Source organism: Chinchilla lanigera, unplaced genomic scaffold, assembly GCF_000276665.1.
Source record: "Chinchilla lanigera isolate Chin_1 unplaced genomic scaffold, ChiLan1.0 scaffold00049, whole genome shotgun sequence".
NCBI classification, from domain to species: Eukaryota; Metazoa; Chordata; class Mammalia; order Rodentia; family Chinchillidae; genus Chinchilla; species Chinchilla lanigera.
Genome location: NW_004955450.1, coordinates 4,982,051 through 5,001,761, shown reverse-complemented (window position 1 = coordinate 5,001,761; position 19,711 = coordinate 4,982,051). Strand labels below are relative to the sequence as shown.

General features: G+C 42.2%; 1 protein-coding gene across 1 annotated transcript in view; it reads left to right on the top strand.

Moving 5' to 3' along the window:
• Nucleotides 1-83: 83 nt before the first annotated feature.
• The window catches only part of Senp8 (SUMO/sentrin peptidase family member, NEDD8 specific), a 22,912-nt gene continuing 3,284 nt past the window's right edge, over nucleotides 84-19,711 (top strand). Inside the window, exon 1 of the mRNA XM_005393625.2 lies at nucleotides 84-297. The gene's annotated coding sequence lies outside the window, so the exon portion shown is untranslated. The remainder of the gene's footprint in view (nucleotides 298-19,711) is intronic.

Genomic DNA, 19,711 nt, shown 5'->3' with positions numbered 1-19,711 from the left:
ACCTCCCACGCCCCCTCGCACCAGCCCCGCCCGACCCCGCCCCCGCACGTGACGCCGCCGAGGCGCACGGCACGCGCCTGCGCGGACACACCCCATTTCCTCCGCCCCGGGCGGTCCCGCCCCAACGTGTCTTCCTCCACTTACGACAGGACTATGAACTGAGCGTCGGACTCTTCCCTCTGCGAGACAGGAATGTCGCAAGGTTGGGAAAGAAAACTGGGTTTGCGACCTTAGGGCGCACTTTCCGGCTAATCAGAGGCGCCTGAAGGCTGGTTGGGGTGGTGAGGCCCGAGGCAGGTAAGAAGCCTCCTACCCACTTGGGTTTGTCTCACTTTGTCTTGGCCGCCCACGCAGACTCTCGCGTGTCCGCGTCCCCTCCCCCTTCCGGCTCTGGATTGGCGGCGCCGCCCCTCGTAGCCCCCGCCCCTTTGCACACAAGTACGCCCCCTCCCCCGTTTCCCCTCCCCGGCCCGCGAGTATGTCTTTCCATTCATTCCTCAGACTTTTCACTCCCTGGTTTCTGTGCCTTAAATTCCAGAAAGTCAAAAGCGAATGAAATGAATATAGTTTTTTAAGTGCTCTGCTCTGTAGAAGATGATGAGAGAGCACAGTGGAATTATACAGGATTCTCTCTGGGTCTCTCCAACACGTGTGTTAAAAGACAAGCGAACAAAAAATAAGTAAAGGACTAGCGAGCAGCAGGAGCTGTTCAAAGAAATGAGAGAGGAGATAGGATGGAGAGAATGACGCGGGACAAAAGCACCTGACAGTCCAGCCTGGAAAGTAAAAAAATTTATGTTAGATTATGGAAACTACGCAGGCGTAGACTTCCATATCTTCTTATAAGATTCGTTGTAAAGAGTGAGCGAAATGAGGAACTAGGATGTGAGCTACAAGAAATCTTTAAAGGTGGGAGACTTTGGGGTATTGTGGAGCCAGGAAGTGGATGATTCAGGGGTTAGGGATGCTAATGCTTCATATCAAGAGCACAAGTCACCCTTGTGAGCTCATTGGAATATGCAGGGAAGCAGCGCTTTTTTTCTTAATGATACAGCCAGTGCTCTTGCTCGGCCCTAGGCCAGTTCATTAAACATGGGTTAGACCCCGTCACCAGTAGCTTTTTTTAAAGCTCCCCAGGTGACTAATGCTGAGGGTTGATGCCTACCAAACTGAAGAGCTGCGATGCAGAGAAGGGCAGGAAGCGAAGGAATTGGCTTTGTAACCTTAAGATGCTGGTCATATGACAGCAGAGACAAAGAGTGGAGAAGGAAATGAGAAGCATGAGCAGAGTGAAAGTTTTAGGAAATAAGAGAGTGCCACTCCATTCTCTTCAGCACACAGCCAGCCCTCAGTGCAATCAGGTCTGCCTCAGCTAACTACTCTCACACCTCTGTGGCTCCACATTTCACCCCTTTGTCTCCACAGAGCTCAAGTGCCATCCACATCCTAGAAGAGTCAGGATGTATGATGTATAAACGATGTATGAGATTCTAGTCATGTGAAACATCCACTCTGCTACTAGAAATTACTACACACAATGCATCGCCAAGTTGGAGTGTCTTCTGTTGTTTACCAATCATTTAAGTTGGGAACAAGATCCAAAAGAATGTTTTAAAACAGCCTACTGGGACCACAAAATATTAGACGAAACACTGGCAATTGAACCAGGGCCTTTGCACTAAGCTGCACTCCAGGCCCTTCTTTTTTTTGAGACAGGGTCTCGCTATGCAGTTCAGGCTGGCCTTGAACTCACAATGTAGCCCGGGCTGGCCTCCAACTCCTGGCAGTCCTCCTGGTGTGCACCACCACACCTGGCTTTGAAGCAGATTCCCACACTGGGCTTGAACTTGCCGTGATAATCTTAGCCTGTTACAGTGCTGGGATTACAAGGAGGTGTCACCGCTCCCAGCTGGAAAGAAACTTTTCAACAAAGAATTCACTGGCTGGTCAGGGAAGAACTGTGTAAGGCTGCTGTCCATTAACTAGGGTTAATCCGAAAACCTGTCTGTTTGCCTCCGGATCAGCGAGAGTTACATTGTCTCATGGCTGGAGCATAGTATGGAAAGCAGGGGTAAAAAGGTGAAGATGATAAAGTGGGTGTGAATAGATCATGAGGAGCCTTGAATTCCATGCTAAGGAGTTTAGATTACGCACTATAAAGAGTAAGTATAAATAACAAGCCAGGCACAATGACTCACGCCTGTAATCCTAGCACTTGAGAGGTTGAGGCAGGAGGATCACTGCAAGTTCGAGGCTAGCCCGGACTGTATAGGGAGTTTAAGGCTGGTCTGAACTACACAGCAAGACCCTGTCACCAAAAAAAAAAGGCATGCCTAGTCAGCTCTATATTTCTGGAAGTTAATTGAGTAGTGTTTACTTCCCAGCCTCTCAGCTGGAGTTGAGGAATGAAACTGATTATTTTCTTCTGCTCCTCCTCTACCTCTGCGGCAACAGTTAACCCACTGTTGCTTACTGACCAGGGCCTGGTGAGGGAATGAGAGAGAGAGAGAGAGAGAGAGAGTGTGTGTGTGTGTGTGTGTGTGTGTGCACGTGCATGCGCCCCTGGAAATAGGAAGATAGGCGGGGGTTATTTTTGTGAAAAGCATTGAATGCCAGTCTTTTTTTTTTTTTTTTTTGAGACAAGGTCTTATGTAGTCCAGGCTGGCCTCAAACTCACTACGATCCTCCTGCCTCAGTTCCCGAAGGGGCTACAGGCGTGGGCCACCATTCCTGACAATGCCAGTCTTTGTATTTAATTTGGTAAACAATGGAGAAATGTTAAAAATTTTGAAAAATAATGTGATTAGAGTTCTACTTGAAAAATTAATGTAGAATGATGTCTAGGTTATCAAAAGAGAGGATAGAATGAACAGGCTAAACTAATTTTTTTTAAATTGACACTTAAAGTAATCTCTAAGGAATCTAGTAAATTACTTTTTTCCTCTGATTGTGCTGACCAGCATAAAGAAAAATAGATTCGAGAAAATTACATACCTTTTAACGGAATGTACACCCCAACATAGTGACCAGCTAGCATTTTATGTGATCAAGAGGCAAACCCACTCTTTATAAATTATATTGTGAGTACTTGTACAAAGCACTGGCCTTACACATACATACACTCTAGCGGGGCATGGTGGCACACACCTGTAATCCCAGCACTTGAGAGGCTAAGGCAGGAGGATCATTGCAAGTTCGAGACCAGCCTGGGCTACAAAGTGAGCTTAAGGCCATCCTGAATTGCATAGTGAGACCCTGTTTCAGAAAGACAAAACAAACACATACATACATACACACAGATGTTTGTGAGGCCTTCCTTGATCAAATTCCACCTATACTTGTGTGAATCCTTCATTTCTGCCTTTTAAGGTCAGGGTTTATCTCTCCTTACCTTGAACTTTGGGATGAGTAAAACTCAACTGCAAACCAAAAAGGAAAGTCCTCAAAGCTAGGTAAGCCCTCTCCTTCAGAACTGATCAGTCCTGATGATAATAGCTGAGGGAAGGACAGCTGGGAACTTTTTTGTGCGACTCATCCATCTAGTCACATACTTCATATTCCATGCTAGAAACCATATATTTTAAAATGGAAGGAAAGAAAAGAGAAAAAAAGGCATTCCTCCACATCCTTCAACTTTAAACGTCTAGTATTTAAAAGATCAAAACAGCAAGTTCAGGGCTGGGGATTTAGCTCAGCGGCAAAAGCGCCTGCCTGGCAGGTGCAAGGTTGTGAGTTCGGTTCCCGGTACTGGAGAAAAACCAAAAAAAAAAAAAAAAAACAGCAAGTTCAACCCATTGCAGAAGCTCTTTGTGGGCACTTGGTGACAACATAGTGGAAGGAGCTCCAGAGCCACCTCTGGGTGCCCCGCTTCTGGTTACCTGCACAGGATCCCTTACTTTCCTCTGAGAAAGCCCAGATGGAACACTGGCTCACGAACCGTGAGAGTGTGTTGTTATACTTGGAAGTGGTGAATTACTTTATATAAGGTCATTTAAATATCTATTTAAAAAATAGGGAGCTTCATGCGTATTTAATAATGAAAGAAGTGCACAAGCTGCAAAAAAAAAAAAAAAAAACTGATCAAAAACTTAACTGCTAGAAGCCCAGCTAGTACCCAGATTATGTGCTTGCTAAGCATATTATTTAAAAATTAAGGGATTTAAATATTACTAATCCACAGGAGTGATGTAAAGTTGCTTGCATAGGAGTTCTCTCTGGGCCACCTTTAGTATGACGTACCCATAGTAACGCCATTCACCATTCGATGGTGATGTGGTTCAACACAGACTGAAAAATCAAATTTATGCAAAGTTTGAAGCAGAGCTATCTGTTCCTTTTAAGGTGAGAAAGTAGGAGCAAGTCTACCTGAAAGCAGAAATCACACTTGAAACTAACAAAACTTTTTAAGAATCTTTATTACAGAAAAGCTCTGAAAGGTCCTGTCTTAGCTTCCAGTTAAATGGCTGTTTCTTCCAGAGTCATCTGTTGTAAAAGCACTGGATCATAGTACTGAGACAAAAAAAAAAAAATCGGTCTAGATTATAGTTATTTTCTGAACATATGTATTATAGGTTTGAAAACCTTAGGTCTGCCTTCCTTAGTGGTGAATGAATAAATCTCTCTCAGAGTAGTGTGATAAATTAAATTCCTTCAAAACAGGAGCTTGGGGATTTCTAGCCTCAGTTGGATAATTTTCTCACTTCTATTCCTGCAAAAATTGGGACATCACAGGCTGAGGATGGGCTGGGGATTTAGCTCAGCGGCAAAGCGCCTGCCTGGCAAGCACAAGGTCGTGAGTTCGATTTCTGGTACCAGAAGAAAAACAGAAAAACAAAACATAGGCTGGGGATGTAGCTCAGGGGTGCAACATCTGCCTAGTAAGCGGAAGGCCCTGAGTTCAATTCCTGATACCAAAAAACAGTTTGGGATTCACAATGGCAGGTAGAAAAAATTGTTACTGGAAATGGTTAACCCTACTTAATACAGTATAATTCAAACTTGCTCAGATAACTCATAGTGTTCTTCTTAGATAACATTTCAAAACAGATCACTAAGGCAGAAACTCGAATGGATGTGAGTCCCATCAGACCCTCTTTTCCTATTGGCCAAAATAACAAATACAAATTCATTGTTCCATTCATTAGCTATTTATTGAGCCATTGCTAGGTACCAGGTACAGTTCTGAAACATGGATTTGCAATGATAATTTACCTCTTAACTATCTGTGAGATAAAGTAAGTTGTCAGACTTTCAAATCTGTAGGGCAGATAAGATTAAAAGATGCTGGCTTGCTTTTGTTGTTTTTTAAGATAGGGTCTCACTATGTGTAGTTCAAGCTGGTCTTTCCCTCCCGCCCCTCCCCATCTTTTTGAGACAGCTCTGCAGTTCAGGCTGGCCTTGAACTCACTTTGTAGCCTAGGCTGGTCTCAAACTCGCAAAGATCCTCCTGCCTCAGCCTCCCAAGTGCTGGGATTACAGGTGTGCACCATCACACCCAGCTCAAACTGGTCTTGAACTCACTGTGTAGTCCAGGCTGGCCTCAAACTTGCAGCAGTACACCTGTTTCAGCCTCCCAAGTGCTGGCATTACAGACATATACCACCACGCCCAGCTTTTCGAACCCCTTCAAATAGTGGGCTTTCATATAGTTACCATGTGCTGAACACAGTGATTATTTGTGAAATCAGGTAGAATATGCCTTTACCTTGACCACACCTTATCAGGCTTTGTTACCATATAGACTAGAATAAAATTCTGTTCACTCCTTTACAAAATAATGTCTTAACTCAGACTTCTTATTAATTCCAGTGGCCTCCCTATACATAGCCCACCCCATAGTAATTTCAGCTTACAGGTATATGAAGTCATTTCTTAGAAGGTTTCAAGCAAAGCAGAATCAGTAGAAGAAATATTTGTCAGGTATGGTGGTGCACACCTATAATCCCAGCAGTCTGGGAAGATGGAACAGGAGGATCACAAGTTCAAGCTCAGACTGAGTGGTTTAGTGAGCAAAGTGGTAGGCAAAATAAAAGGTCTGGGAATGTAACTCAGTGTGAAGGCCATGTGTTCAATCACCAGTACCACAAAAGAAAGAAAAAAATACTGTACTTGGTATACATTACGTATATATTAAGGAGGAAAAAGTATCACACAATATAGCTGGAACCTTAAGGTAGAAATGGTAGACTAGAAATAAAATGATTTTCATGGTCGATGACATTTTAGCTATTGACAGCCAGGTCAGTCATGGGACAGTAAATGGAAGAGCCTTGGTGTTAGAAGACATCCTAAAAGGTCCCCTCATCTCGTTTCCTGGCCCAAGCGGGATCATACATATATTTGTGGTACTAGAGTTAACCAGGCATCCTCCTCACACCGAGTTTTTTCTGCTGAGAACTGAAATCTACTATGTGTGAAATGTTAACGTTTGAGAAATGTAGTTTTAATTTATATGGACTATTTCTAAAATTGAGAACATTTCCAATATTTAAAACAGTTTTGTGTTTTTAGGGGCTTTTCAAAACAGATTTCACTTCTATATTTCGCTCAGGAAAACCATCCACTTTGTAAAACTTCTCCAGTTTGACAGATACTCAAAATATAAGAATAGGTAAAGTCTAATTTCTGTACTCCTGGGTTATATAAATTTTATGGTACTTTTTACATGCCACTTCAGACTAATCTTAGATGGTTTAGGCTTAGCATTAAAAGGAAACATTTAATTAGGGAAAATTGAAACCCAGAAAGGGCTTGAACTTCTTTCCTGAAAATATTTCTGCTTCTGTTGCCATGAAAAGCACATTTAGTCTGGGATATGATTCTTTTTGTGTGGAAGGCCAGGCATGGTGGCACACACCTATAATCCCAGCACTTGGGAGGCTAAAGCAGGAGGATTGCTTCAAGTTCAAGACCAGCCTAGGCTAGGCCACACAGTGAGTTCAAGGACAGCCTGAGGCATGGTTGAGATCCTGTCACAAAAAAGAAACATTAAAAGTTAGACATAAAAAAAAGAAGTTAGAAATAACCTAATTTTTATAAACATCAAATTATTTTTACATGTGTTTGAAGATTTATGGAAGAGAGCTTACACTTCATTCTTTCCAGGTGACACAATTAAGACATATTTTAGGCCACTGTAAGAGTAAGAGGATGTACATCCATCTTTTTCCCCAAAATGGAAATAGTTATCTTTACTGTTCATATGCCAATTATGAAAAGAAAGGGGGAGGGGCTGAATTTTATCCACAGCCCTAAAAAGGGGAAGGGGAAAAGAAATGGAACTGTCAAAAAAAACCAAAGAAGTATTAGTCCTATTTCCTAAAGAAAACTGTATTTATAAACTTTTGATGGATATTGTCCCTATTTTCATGTGTATTTTCTATTATATAAATTTTGTAGAACTGTCCTATTCACAGCTGGTCTTGGAATTTTTTTTGTTTGGTTGGTTTTGGTTTTGGTTTTTTGTTTGTTTTTTTTTTTTTTAGTCCTTTTGAGACAGGGTCTTGTTATACAACTCAGGCTGGCCTCGAGCTCACTTTGTAGCCCAGGCTGGTCTCCAACTCGCAACAGACTGCCTCAGACTCCCAAGTGCTGGGATTACAGGTGTGTGCCATCACACCTGGCTTGTTTTGTCTTTCGAGACGGTCTCACTATGTAGCCCAGGCTAGCGTGGAACTCACAGCAATCCTCCTTCCTGAGCCTCCCAAGTACTGGGATCACAGGCATCTACCACCATGTCTGTTTCACTCTTTAACCCTGAAAGTTTTATTCTTTCTGAAATACAATTTGACATAACCTAGGACCCTAACCTAATTTTGTAATCACATTATTAACAATTGTCCTCATAGTGCTTATTAAAAAAATCCAGCAAGTATATCCCAAACCCCAGTACACAGACAACAAGCTGTTAATAGGTATTTCATAACAACATAGAAAGTATTTTATGGTCTAAAAAAATCTTGGGAAAGATCAGACCAAAAATGGTTAAACAGATTTTTTATTATTGAACATATTTTTTTTCCCCTTTTTGTTTGTTGTACTAGGGCTCAAACCCTAGGGCCTTCCTTACACATGCTAGGCATACACTCCACTGAGCCACATCCCCTACTTCATTCAGGGTATACTTTTATCTTGCTTTTTCCCTTTTTTATTCACCCCAAGCTTGCTCTGCAGAGCCAGTTTCTTTCTCACTCTTCACTTTTACTTTTTCAAATAAACTTTGCCAGTGCTTAAAAAAAATAAAAATAAAAAAGAACATTCTCATTATCACAGGAAGTCCTGTTAGATAGCCCTGCTGTGGAAAACACCTTTCAGTGGGACACACTGAAAACACTGGAATAATCATAATTTTTCCCATTGATTTGTAATGACTCCATCCTCCTACTTTAAATTTCTAATATATATGCATAGGTTTATTTTTGTATTGTACTCTTACCTATTTCTCTTCAGTCTGACACAGCTACTTGTGAATCAAGCTCTACATCTTTTTCCCTGGGAGCAGAAATGAAGAATTCTGGGAGTAGGAAGTTAAACTAGCATGGATAGTAAAGATCTCTATAATGCTAAGACTCTGTAAATGTAAACATTTCTCTGTAGAACTTGATTTATATTGAGATCCTTACTCCATTAGTCATTCATTTATTCTCCAGTTATATGTGGGGTACCTGCATGACAGGAACTGCTTCAGGCCCCAGGGTTAGCGTGGTAAACAAGGTAGACAGGGCCCTTGAGCTCCTATTTTAAGGAAGCCTACATTCTTGTTTTAGAGAAGGGGACAGAGGGCTAAAGGGTGAATACTAAAAATAAGCAAAATTTTTTTTCAATCTATCAAGTAGTCATGAGTGTTATGCAAGGAATTGGAATTTGAGTGATAAAGAGTGACTAGTGGCCTCTTTATTCCGGCTGGCCAAACTCCTCCATGTCTAGAAGGCAGGTACAGCTGGCACACCAGCACTCAGGAGGGAAAAGGCATGACATGGTTTTTTAAGGAACAAAAACAAAGTTGGTGTGACTGGGCACAGGGGACAAGAGGGAGCGTGAGAGGAGGTGAGGTTAGAGAAGTAGCTGAATCTCTGTTATTATGTAGCTTTTCATAAGCTACAGTAAGGAATTTCCTTCTTTTTTACCCCTTCATATGAAAGTGAGCTACCAGAGAGTTTGAAGCAGGCAGACGTGACTGGACTTTAAATTGCCTCTGCATATGTGGCGATTGAACCCAGGACCTCACACAGGCTAAGCAGTCACTCTACTACTGAGTAACATACCCAGCCCTCTAACTTAAAAATATTAACCATTTATGCTGACGGACTCACTCTCTGACATAAGTAAACCATGGGCCTAGGTCAGGCAAGAAACGGTGATAGATTTGACTAAGCCAAAAGTAGTACAGGGGCTGGGGATTTAGCTCAGCGGCACAGCGCCTGCCTGGCAAGCACAAGGTTGTAAGTTCAATTCCCAGTACTGGAAAAAACAAAAAACAACACAAAGAAAAAGTAGTACAGATAAAAAGGATTAGACAGATTGAGAAGATTTTGGCTATAGAATCAGTGGGACTTGCTATCACTTGGTATGAGGTATGAAGAAAGCTCTGATGATGTTTCATTATACAGTGCTCGGATCAACTTTCAGGTTGTGTAGTACAGGCAAAATTGGCACACAAGATACCAGTAAGTACACTTCAACCAAGTGAATAAGTTTGCTTTAATAAATGTCTTGCTGCTGGGTACATTTAAGCTGCAGCTAAAGCATGTGCTGTTGTTCATGCCTTTATTAGTTATTAGGTGATCTAATTTCTTTTTTTTCTTTTTTCTTTTTTCTTTTTTTTTTAATCTTTTTGAGTCAGGGTCTTGCTATGCAGTTCAAGCTGGCCTTGAGCTCACTTTGTAGCCCAGGCTGAAGTTTCTAAGAATTGAGGGCTTTATGTTACAGACACATCAGTCATGGACAAAAATTGGATGCAGTTCAGTGGAAGCACTACCTAGCACTACTCACAGATAAAGATCATGTGTGCTCTTTAGAACACCCATAGGTGATTTTCATGTGCACAGCTGGCTAGAACCAGTATTTATGTGGACCAAGCCCCTCAGTTTACAAATGATGAAGCCGACAGCCAGGGGTTAAGTGACATCTCCATAGTCAAACATCTGGTGAATTGCAGATCTGAACTGAAAAACAGATTTTCAAACCCAGTCTATTTTTTCTACTGAACCAGAAGTTTCTTCCTATTCTTATATCATCTAGTAATAAGAATGGCTCTAACTGAATTATAAACTTGCCCTTTAGCTTTTATTATTCTTATTTAAATAGAAATATTTAAATAGTGTGTGTTTTACAGATGCTTGGATTAATATGAAAATATTATTTTATCAAAATAAATCTTTGGGGTCTGGGATGTAGCTCAGTGGTGTAGCGCCTACCAGGCAAATGTGAGGCCCTGAGTTCAATTCTTGGTACCAAAAAAGGAAAAAAGAAAAAAAACTAAAATAAAAGGAAAAGTTCCTACAGGAAACTTTAGGAAATTTCCTACACTGTGAATTCAAGCTTCATTTAGCTGCAGATGTTAGAAGCTATATCAACAACATGCACTCTCAGGTTAGGAGAACAAAATTCTCTGAAGGTTGCATTTACTTTTTCCGCCCCTGTGCTGGGGGTTGAACTAGGGCTTCATGCATGCTAAGCATACCTTTAGCACTGAGGTACACCTGCACCTGCAGCCCATTACTCACTCTTACGCCGAAGTAAAGCACAGCAGAGTCATGCCATGACTCATTCAACCTTTGATGACTTCGTGGCTTTCTATGAAGAGACAAATGCTTTACATTCATTTCAAGAACTCTTTAAAAGTCCATTATATTATTCCCACCCAAACATGGGGAACAGGGAAGGAAACTTTGTGAGAGCCTACTGTATACTGGACAACATGCTGAGTGCTTTCAGTCATATTTTTAATTCACTTAACCCTGTGATGCAAGTTTCATTACTACATTTTACAGATGAGGAATATAAGACCTAGAAACAAGAAACTTTCCTAGGGTCACATAGACGTCAGGTAATAAACCTCCCCTATTATTATGTTATCCTCCTTTTACTCTTTAAAATAAAAAAATATATATAAAATAAAAAATAAAAAGTTAACAACCAAAAAAAAAAAAAAAAAAAAAGACATCAGGTAATAAAGTCAGAGCCTAGAACCGGGCATGGTGGTACAGGCCTGTAATCCCACCACTTGGGAGGCTGAGGCAGGAGAATTGTTGTGAGTTCCAGACCTGCCTGGGCTACAAAGTGAGCTCAAGGACAGTCTGAACTGCATAGCGAGACCCTGTCTCAAAAAGACAAAAAAAATAAAAATTCAGAGCTAGACCAAAAACAACCTAGCTCTAAAACAGAACTGTAAGATTTCACAAATACAGCCATGGGGAGGTCATTGTCTCCCTAATTTGGCCACTGTTTTTGCTAACTTAGCTTTCACTAAGATAAAGCATACAGGTCTTTTTGTTTTGGTTTGGTTTGGTTTTTGGTTTTTTTTCCAGTACCAGGAATCAAACTCACAATGTCGCACTTGCCAGGCAGGCGCTGTGCCGCTGAGCTAAATCCCCAGCCCCCCAGGTCTTTTAATTCTGAAGGAAGTTAGTGTTAATCAGCAGAGGAAAACAGCTTATGTATTGTGTATAGACAATACACAAGCCAAGTATGGTGGTGTGCACCTATAATTCCAGCACTCAGGAGGCTGAGGCAGAAAGATCACCATAAATTTGAAGCCAGCCTCGGCTACGTAGTGAGTTCAAGGGCAGCCTAAAATACATAGGGAGACCTTATATCGAAAGAAGGGAAAAAAACACAACTTTTAAACCTTGTTTCTCTCCCTGCTCCCAATCTGTAGTTTGTTTTTTTCTTTTTCTTTTTTGGTCTTTTGAGACAGAGTCTCACTATGTAGTTCAGGCTGGCCTTGAGCTCACTTTGTAACCCAGGCTGGTCTCTAACACAATGATCCTCCTGCCTCAGCCTCCCGAGTGCATGCGCCACCACTCCCGGCCCCATGTGTAGTTTCTGACTCCATTTTTTAAATGTTTCACTCATCTGGCAAAAAAAAAATGTATTATACATCCCACATACCAGGTACAGTGCTCACTGTGTAGAACTGAAGTATTCCTTAAGTGGGTACAGATTGTTCTTCCTAGGTCCTCTCCATTGCATTACATTAATCTTTGCCTGTGATTTCTCTTTGTACCAATTAATTCTACATATTATGGATGAATTCTTAGTCTTCCTGAAACATTGACCTAGGCCTGTGATGGTGAACCTTTTAAGAGATGGGGTGCCCAAACTGCGACCCAAAACCCACAACCCACTTATTGATTGCAAAGTGCCAACACTACAGTTAAACTGAAAACTGAGGTTCTTATTTAGAAAAACACAACTCATATACTTAGCTCGCATGCTAACAGGGTCTGTGTGCCCGGTGCTGCACACATGCCATAGGTCAGCCACCACTCACCTAGGCACTAATGGCTCTCCATTTCCTCTGCTATCAGTCCCAACTTCCTTCACAGGGAGTTCAGTCTGTCCTTGCTTAGCTTCTAATACAGTTTTCTTCTTCTAACCCTCACTTATACTCTACATGTACTGCTACTTCATTCCAGCTATACTGGACTATAGTAAGTCCCCAACTTAGAAACATTCAGGTTGTGAACTTTCACAGGTAAGCATCATAGAACAGACCTCACACTGTGAACATTTGTAGGTACAAACAAATCGCAGAAGGAGCTCACATATCTGCTGGACGCGGTCACTGTTGTGCTTCAGTGTGCTTACTGTATGCTGTGATAGGGTACAGTAGTGCATTGCTCGGTCATAACCCAGGATGTCTGGAAGCAAAAGGACAAGCAGTGGGGATGTGGAGAGGACTGCTAGGAAATACAAAGCAATGCGCATTACATATTTATTCCAGATATGTTAAATTCGACTTGCGAACATTCTAGAATGGAACTTGTTCATGAGTCAGGGACTATTGTACTCAAAAGTCCCTCCAAATTTAGATGTACTTTCTGTGTCTCTGCTACCTTAACGCCCTTCTCCATGCAGCTAACTCCACTTGCCCTTCAAGAGCCCAGTCTTATGCCACTTTATCCTCACTTGCAATAACTCCCCTTTCACCAGCTGTGATAGTGTGGTATCAACTTGAATGGATTGAGAAACACCTAGTAGCCAGGCATGGTGATGCGCAGCTGTGATCTCAGCACTCCAGGGGCTGAGATAGGAGGATTGCCACAAATGTGAGTCCAGAATGGGCTGTATACTAAGTGCAATACATTACTGAACTGTATACTGAAACTTTGTCTCAAAGAAAAAAGGCCTGATATGGAGGTATATGCCTGTACTCCCAGCGCTCAGGAGGCTGAAGCAGGAGGATTGGCTGAACTACAAAGCAAGACTCTGTCCAAAAAAGAAAAACCTCCCACACCTGTAATCCCAGCACTTGGGAGGCTGAGGCAGGAGGATCACTGCAAGTTCAAGACCAGGCTGGGCTCAAGGCTAGCCTGAACTGCATATTGAGACCCTGTCTCAAAAAGACAAAAAAAAAATTTTTTAATTTTTTAAAAATTAAAGGGGCTGGGGATTTAGCTCAGTGGCACAGCGCTTGCCCAGCAAGTGCAAGGTCCTGAGTCCGATCCCCGGTACCAGAAAAAAAACAAAAAGGAAAAAAAATTAAAAAAAAAAAACTCCTAATGGATTAGTGGTGCGCTGTTCTGAGCGTGCCTGTGGATGATTGATATGTGGGCTGAAAATTGAGGAAGGAAGACCTACATTAGATGTAGGTAGCACCATCCAGTAGGCTTGTAGCCTGAATGGAATAAAAAGAAAAAGAAGGAAGTCTGCCCTTTTGCTTCTTCAGAGAAGCGCTGATCTTCAACATCACCTTTGGAACAAATTAGCGAGAAAAGTTTGGAAATGTTTGGAGATGCCAGCTAGAGAGGCAGCCTTAGAATGCTGTACACTGAGCTTGATGGGAGACTGTGATCAGAGTTCGGAAGACCAGGATGCTGGTAAAAATATGCACAATAAAGATCAGGCTCAGGATAGATACTTCAGTTGTTTTAGTTGTAAAGGACTTCATTGGACTTCAGGCCATGTGTGGCATGCTCTGGCAGAAAATTTGTCTGGGGCCAGAGATGTAGCTCAGCAGGATAAGTGCCTGCCTGGCAAGCACAAGGTCCTGAGTTTGATTCCCAGCAGCAAAAAAAAAAAAAAAAAAATTGTGTATATTTTGTTCATGTCCAGAGACTTTGCAAGAGACTAAAATAATGGACAGTGGGCTAATTAATCTGGTAAAGGAACTTTCAAGGCAACCCAGTGTTGGGACCATGTCCAGGATACTGCTTGCTGCTTTTAGGCAGAGAGAGAGAGAGTGGGGGGGGGCGGCGTTGGTTGATTGTGGGGGGTTGGCTGGTTTTCTGAGACAGCATCTCATCATGTAATCCAGGCTGATCTTGAGCTCACCATGGAGCTCAGGCTATCCTCCAACTCATGGCGATCCTCTTGTCTCAGCCTCCAGACTGCTGGGATTACAGGCATGCATCACCATTCCTGGGTTTAGCCAGATTTAAACTGAAATTCCAGAGCAAAAAGTCCATTTGAAAAGTTGTGAGTTTCCCCAGAAAGGACAGCCCTATAAAGATGGCACAGGGCTTTGTTGCTGAAAAGATTAGCATTAAAAAGAAGCCAGTATTTTACAATAGGACAATAGAAAAGATGTCTTGAGGACATTACAGGAATTAGCAAGAACGTTCATAGGCTCCGGGTGCAAAAGTGGAGTGCAAAAGTGAAAGCTTTGCTTTGAGATGAGAGCCCCTGGGCACTCTGTTGGAGAAGGGCAGCCTAGGGAAATGATTCCATGGGATTCAGTTCACCATATACAACCATCCAGGCCTCTGTAAACAGCAAGATACAAAAGGACTCAGCTACTGCTCCAGCTGGCAGCAGGCCCTGGCCCACCTACGTGGTGCTGGTTTTATAGGCATGCAGAGTGTAAGTTTTGGGATTGTGGAGGCTTCTACCCAGATTTCAGAAGGCCTGGGAGACCAGGCAGTGTGCCCCTGAGAGGGCAGTGTATGAAACTGTGAGGGTGAAAAGTGCAGTAAAGATGCCAGGAAGGAATACAGATTGTCTTTTTTTTTTTTTTTTGAGACAGGGTCTCATACTGTAGTGTAGGCTGGCTTCAAACTTACAGTGATCCTCCTGCCTCAGCCTCCCAAGTGCTGGCATTACAGGCATGCACCACCACACCCGACTATGGAATGTCTGAGGAAAGCCTCAAAGAGTGAGAAAAACCACCTAAGAGAAAAACCTTGAGGGTTATAACCACCAGCAATGCCATAGGAACATGGCTGCTTAAGCTCTTTGGAAAAGTTCACATCTTGCCTCAACTTGTCCTGGGAGCTGGACATGGAACTATAGGATTTAACATTTGCCCTGATGGATTTTAGTTTTGTTTTGATCCCGTTGTTTCTATACCCTTTTCTTGTTGTTTTTTTTTTTTAAGCAAAGTCTCACTATGTAGTTCAGGGTGGCCTTGAACTCACTATGTAGCCCAGGCTGGCCTCAAACTGGCCTCACCAGTATACCACCTTCCCCTTTTTTTTGTCTTTTTTGAGACAGGGTCTCACTATGCAGTTCAGGCTGGCCTTCAGCTCATTTTGTAGCCCAGGCTAGTCTCAAACTCCCAACAATCCTCCTGCCTCAGCCTCCCGAGTGCTGGAATTACAGATGTGTGCCACCATGCTTGCCTCTTTGCCCCTTTTTTAATGGGAATGTTTACAATGAGCCATTGTTTATGGGCAGTGGTAACTTTCTTTTTTATTTTTACAGGGCCTCACAGCTGAAAATTTGCCTGAAGTCTCAGAGGAGACTTTGGACTCAAACTTTTCAGCTGTGCTGAACCTGTAGGACTTCACAAATCTTAGAAATGGACTAAATTAATTTTGCATAAACAGATAAGCATGAGTCTTTGAGGGGCCAGAGCTGGAGTGTTATGGTCTATATCTAGATGTCCTCCCAAGTCCTAGTGCACTCAAAGGTGGGGCTTTTGGAAGGGGATTGTATTATAGGGGCTTACTGCCGACTTGCTAAGAGGAGGTAAAGTCTGGCTGGAAGAGAGGTCCACTGGGCGTGTGGCCTGGTTTATCCCCTCCCCCACTGCTCCCGTCACTTGCTTTGCTTCCTGTCCACCGTGCCATTAGCAGCTCTACCATGCCCCTCTGCCACACTGTCCTGCCTCAGTGCCAGCCAGCCATGCAAGTACTGAGACTGCTGCAACATGAGCCAGAATAAACTTTGCCTCCTTTAAGTTATAGGTATTAGGTGTTGTGTCTCAGCAATGAGAAGTGTCTAAGACACCCTCTTAAACAAGGAGTGATTATTCCTTCTTCTGAATTCCCATACATTTTATTGTACCTCTTATTGGTTTCCTGTATCATTGACTAGAAGCTGCTAGTAACTTGTATATCTTTGTACGTTTTGCAACAACTAATATTAGGTATTCACCGTGTATTGACTAAAAGAATTGTGTGTGCAGTATATGTCCATTATAATAAGCGTAAGCTCAGTGATGCTAGGAACTTGGTTTTCTGGGTTTTTTTTTTGTTTGTTTGGTTTTTTTTTGCAATATTGGGAGTTGAGCTCAGAGTCTTTGTACTGAGCTATCTTCTCAGCCCTTTTTTTTTTATTTTTTATTTTGAGATGGTCTTGCAAAGTGCCCTCAGTTAGGCTGAAACTTGTGATGCTCCATCCTCAGCCCCCCAGAGTGCTACAGTTATAGGCATGCATCACAATACCCAGCAACTTATTTCATTTTCATTCTGTATCCCCAGCACCTAGGAGTCGTCTAATAAACATTTGGCAAATGAAATACAGTTACCAGTTTTTGGGATGTAATTTTCTGATGGTATAATAGATATGTGGAAATACTTTGTTGTACTATTTTAAAAATTCATATGTATATTCATATTAATAAATACCCTAGACAGACATAGTAGCAATTCCAGCACTCAGGAGGCTGAGTGAAGAGAATCACAGTTCAAGGCCAACTACATAGCAGGACCCTGTCTAGGAAAAAAAATACCCTATGATAAAAGTTGTACACTAGTAGACTTACTTTACAGAAGAGGAAATTGTGACTTAAATTAATTGTAGCACTCTGGAGACTGAAGCAGGAGGATCACTGTGCCAGCCTGAATTACATAGCAATACCCTGTCTCAAAAAAAAAAAAAAAAAATCAAGTTATTTATTTATAATCACAGTACCAGTCAGTAATAGAACTAAATCTAAAATCCAGATCTTTTTTTTTTTGAGACAAGTTCTTGCTACATAGTTCACGCTGACCTCAAAGCAGTCCTCCTGACTCAGCCTCCCAAGAGCAGAGACCACAGATGTATGTCTAAAATTCAAGTCTCTCTCTCTCTTTCTTGAGACATGCTCTCATTATGTAGTTCATGTTTGCCTCGAACTTACTGTGATCCTTCTAGCTCAGCCTCCTAAGAGTAGAGACCACAAGTGTGTGCCTAAAACTCAAGTCTGTCTATTTTTCTTTCTTTCTTTCTCTATGGTGGCATATGCCTATATTCAGTCCTACTACTCTGAAAACTGAGGCAGGAAGATCCCAACGAGTTTTGAGGCTAACCTGGACTACATCTTACCCAAGTTCAAGTCCAGCCTGAATGACATAGCAAGCCTTGGTCTCACAAAAAAAAAAAGTCTTTGTCTTGAATAAGGTAGTTGGGCCAAAGGTTAGTTAAATTCTGTTAGTGTTAAAATTTTGTGGATTTTGTGGGGTAATGTATTATAGTCATGCTATATGAAATAGAATTAGAGGTGTAATTAATCTTTTGTGTAAAGTGCTGGATAGTTTAAAACTCAGACAAAATACAAAAAATTTTTTGGGGAAAAAAGTAAAATTTTAAAAAAACTTCCTTTGAGGGGGCAAGGCCAGGGATTAATCCCAAGGCCTTGCACACACTAGGCACGTGCCCTCCCACTGAGCTACCTACATATATCCCCAGCCCACAAAAACTATTTCTGAAGAAAATACTGGCCATGCCTGTGGACGCTCCTCCGAGGTGAGAGACTGTTGAGTCGCTCTTCCTTGTAGGCTCTGCCCCTCACTGGCTGTTAAAGTGTGGATCGGATTTCAGCTGGCAGCTCTCTGGCCCCCAGGGCTTTGCCAAGCTGTTTAATCTGGCGCTCACCACTGCACGGTATTCACAGAGGGCCCGGGCGGGTGCTGTGGCCAGGACGCCTCCTTGACACTCATGCCGTCCCCTCCTCTGGTCAAGTCAGATGAGCAAGCCGAGCATCTAGTATCCACCAGCTCTCTTGTAAGACTGCCGCTTGCCCACTGGCCATTAGGCAGGATAGGAGGATCGCTATAAGAAAGAGTCCTATCAAACCATTCGATCTGTCTTAAGGGTACCGTAGGACGTTTGGTATGACACACCACTTTGTCTCACAAACAGTTCTTGAAGGGAAAAAAAAACTGTCTGACCCTAATACAAGGAACGCTTTTACTTCTCCTGAGAGTAACGTTGTTTTTACCTTATGGACATTGTGAATGTTTAACTTAACGCTCTCTGGTTATCTGCCAAAAAGCTTAGAGCCAAACTTGTGGCTCACCCTAACAAATGTGCTCTATGCCTCGTTAACTTCATTCCTGGCTCTAGTTTAGTTCTCTGCTCTAGTTATTCTGTCTGCTTAAAAAAACCTTAATTCATGCCATCTTATTTATATATAAGTATTTTTTCATAAGCAGCCTTATATATTGTTTCTTAAGTACTTCAGATTATGATAAGTTCAATGTACATAAAACCATGTTGGATCTTTTTGTTACTTCATCTACTTAAGCTTTTTTCTTTTCTTGTCTTGTCTTTTCTTTTAGTACCAGGAATCAAACTCACAACCTCATGCTTGCCAGGCAGGTGCTGTGCTGCTGAGCTATATTCCTGACCCTTAAGCTTTTTTCTTGAAGAGTATATTTATTTTTTTGTGTGGGGTTTAGATTAAATAAAAATGATTATCACAAAATTATAGTTTTAATGTGTAATCAAATGCTGAAATAACTGATCAAATAGCCAGAAATGATTAAACTGATGTCATAATTCTAGCCTTATCTTTTATGGCAGTGTTACTGTTTTCTTACAACAGGCATTCAACCAATGGTTTATTTGTTTACTTGTTTTGGTGACACTGGGCTTTGAACCCAAGGCATTTGTACTGAGCCTCATCCCTAGCACCGCCCTCCCCACTTTTTTTTTTTTTTTTCGAGACAGGGTCTTGCTATGTAGTTCAGGCTATCCTTGAACTCACTGTGTAGCCCAGGCTGGGCTTGAACTCCTGGCAGTCCTCCTGCCTCAGCCTCCCAAGTGCTGGGATTATATGCATGCACTACCATGCCTGGTTTGAGACAGGTTCTAAAATGCCCAGGTTGGGACTAAACTTGCAGTCCTGCCTCAGCTTTGCCCAGTGCTAGGATTACAGACATGTACCACCATACCCGGCACTGTGGTTTGTTTTATACTCCCAAACTGCGTGTAATAGTTCATTGCTGTGTGAATTTTAGAAATACTGTGCTGCGGGGGCTGGGGATTTAGCTCAACGGCAAAAGCGCCTGCCTGGCAAGCGCAAGGTCGTGAGTTCGGTTCCCGGTACCGGAGAAAAACAAAA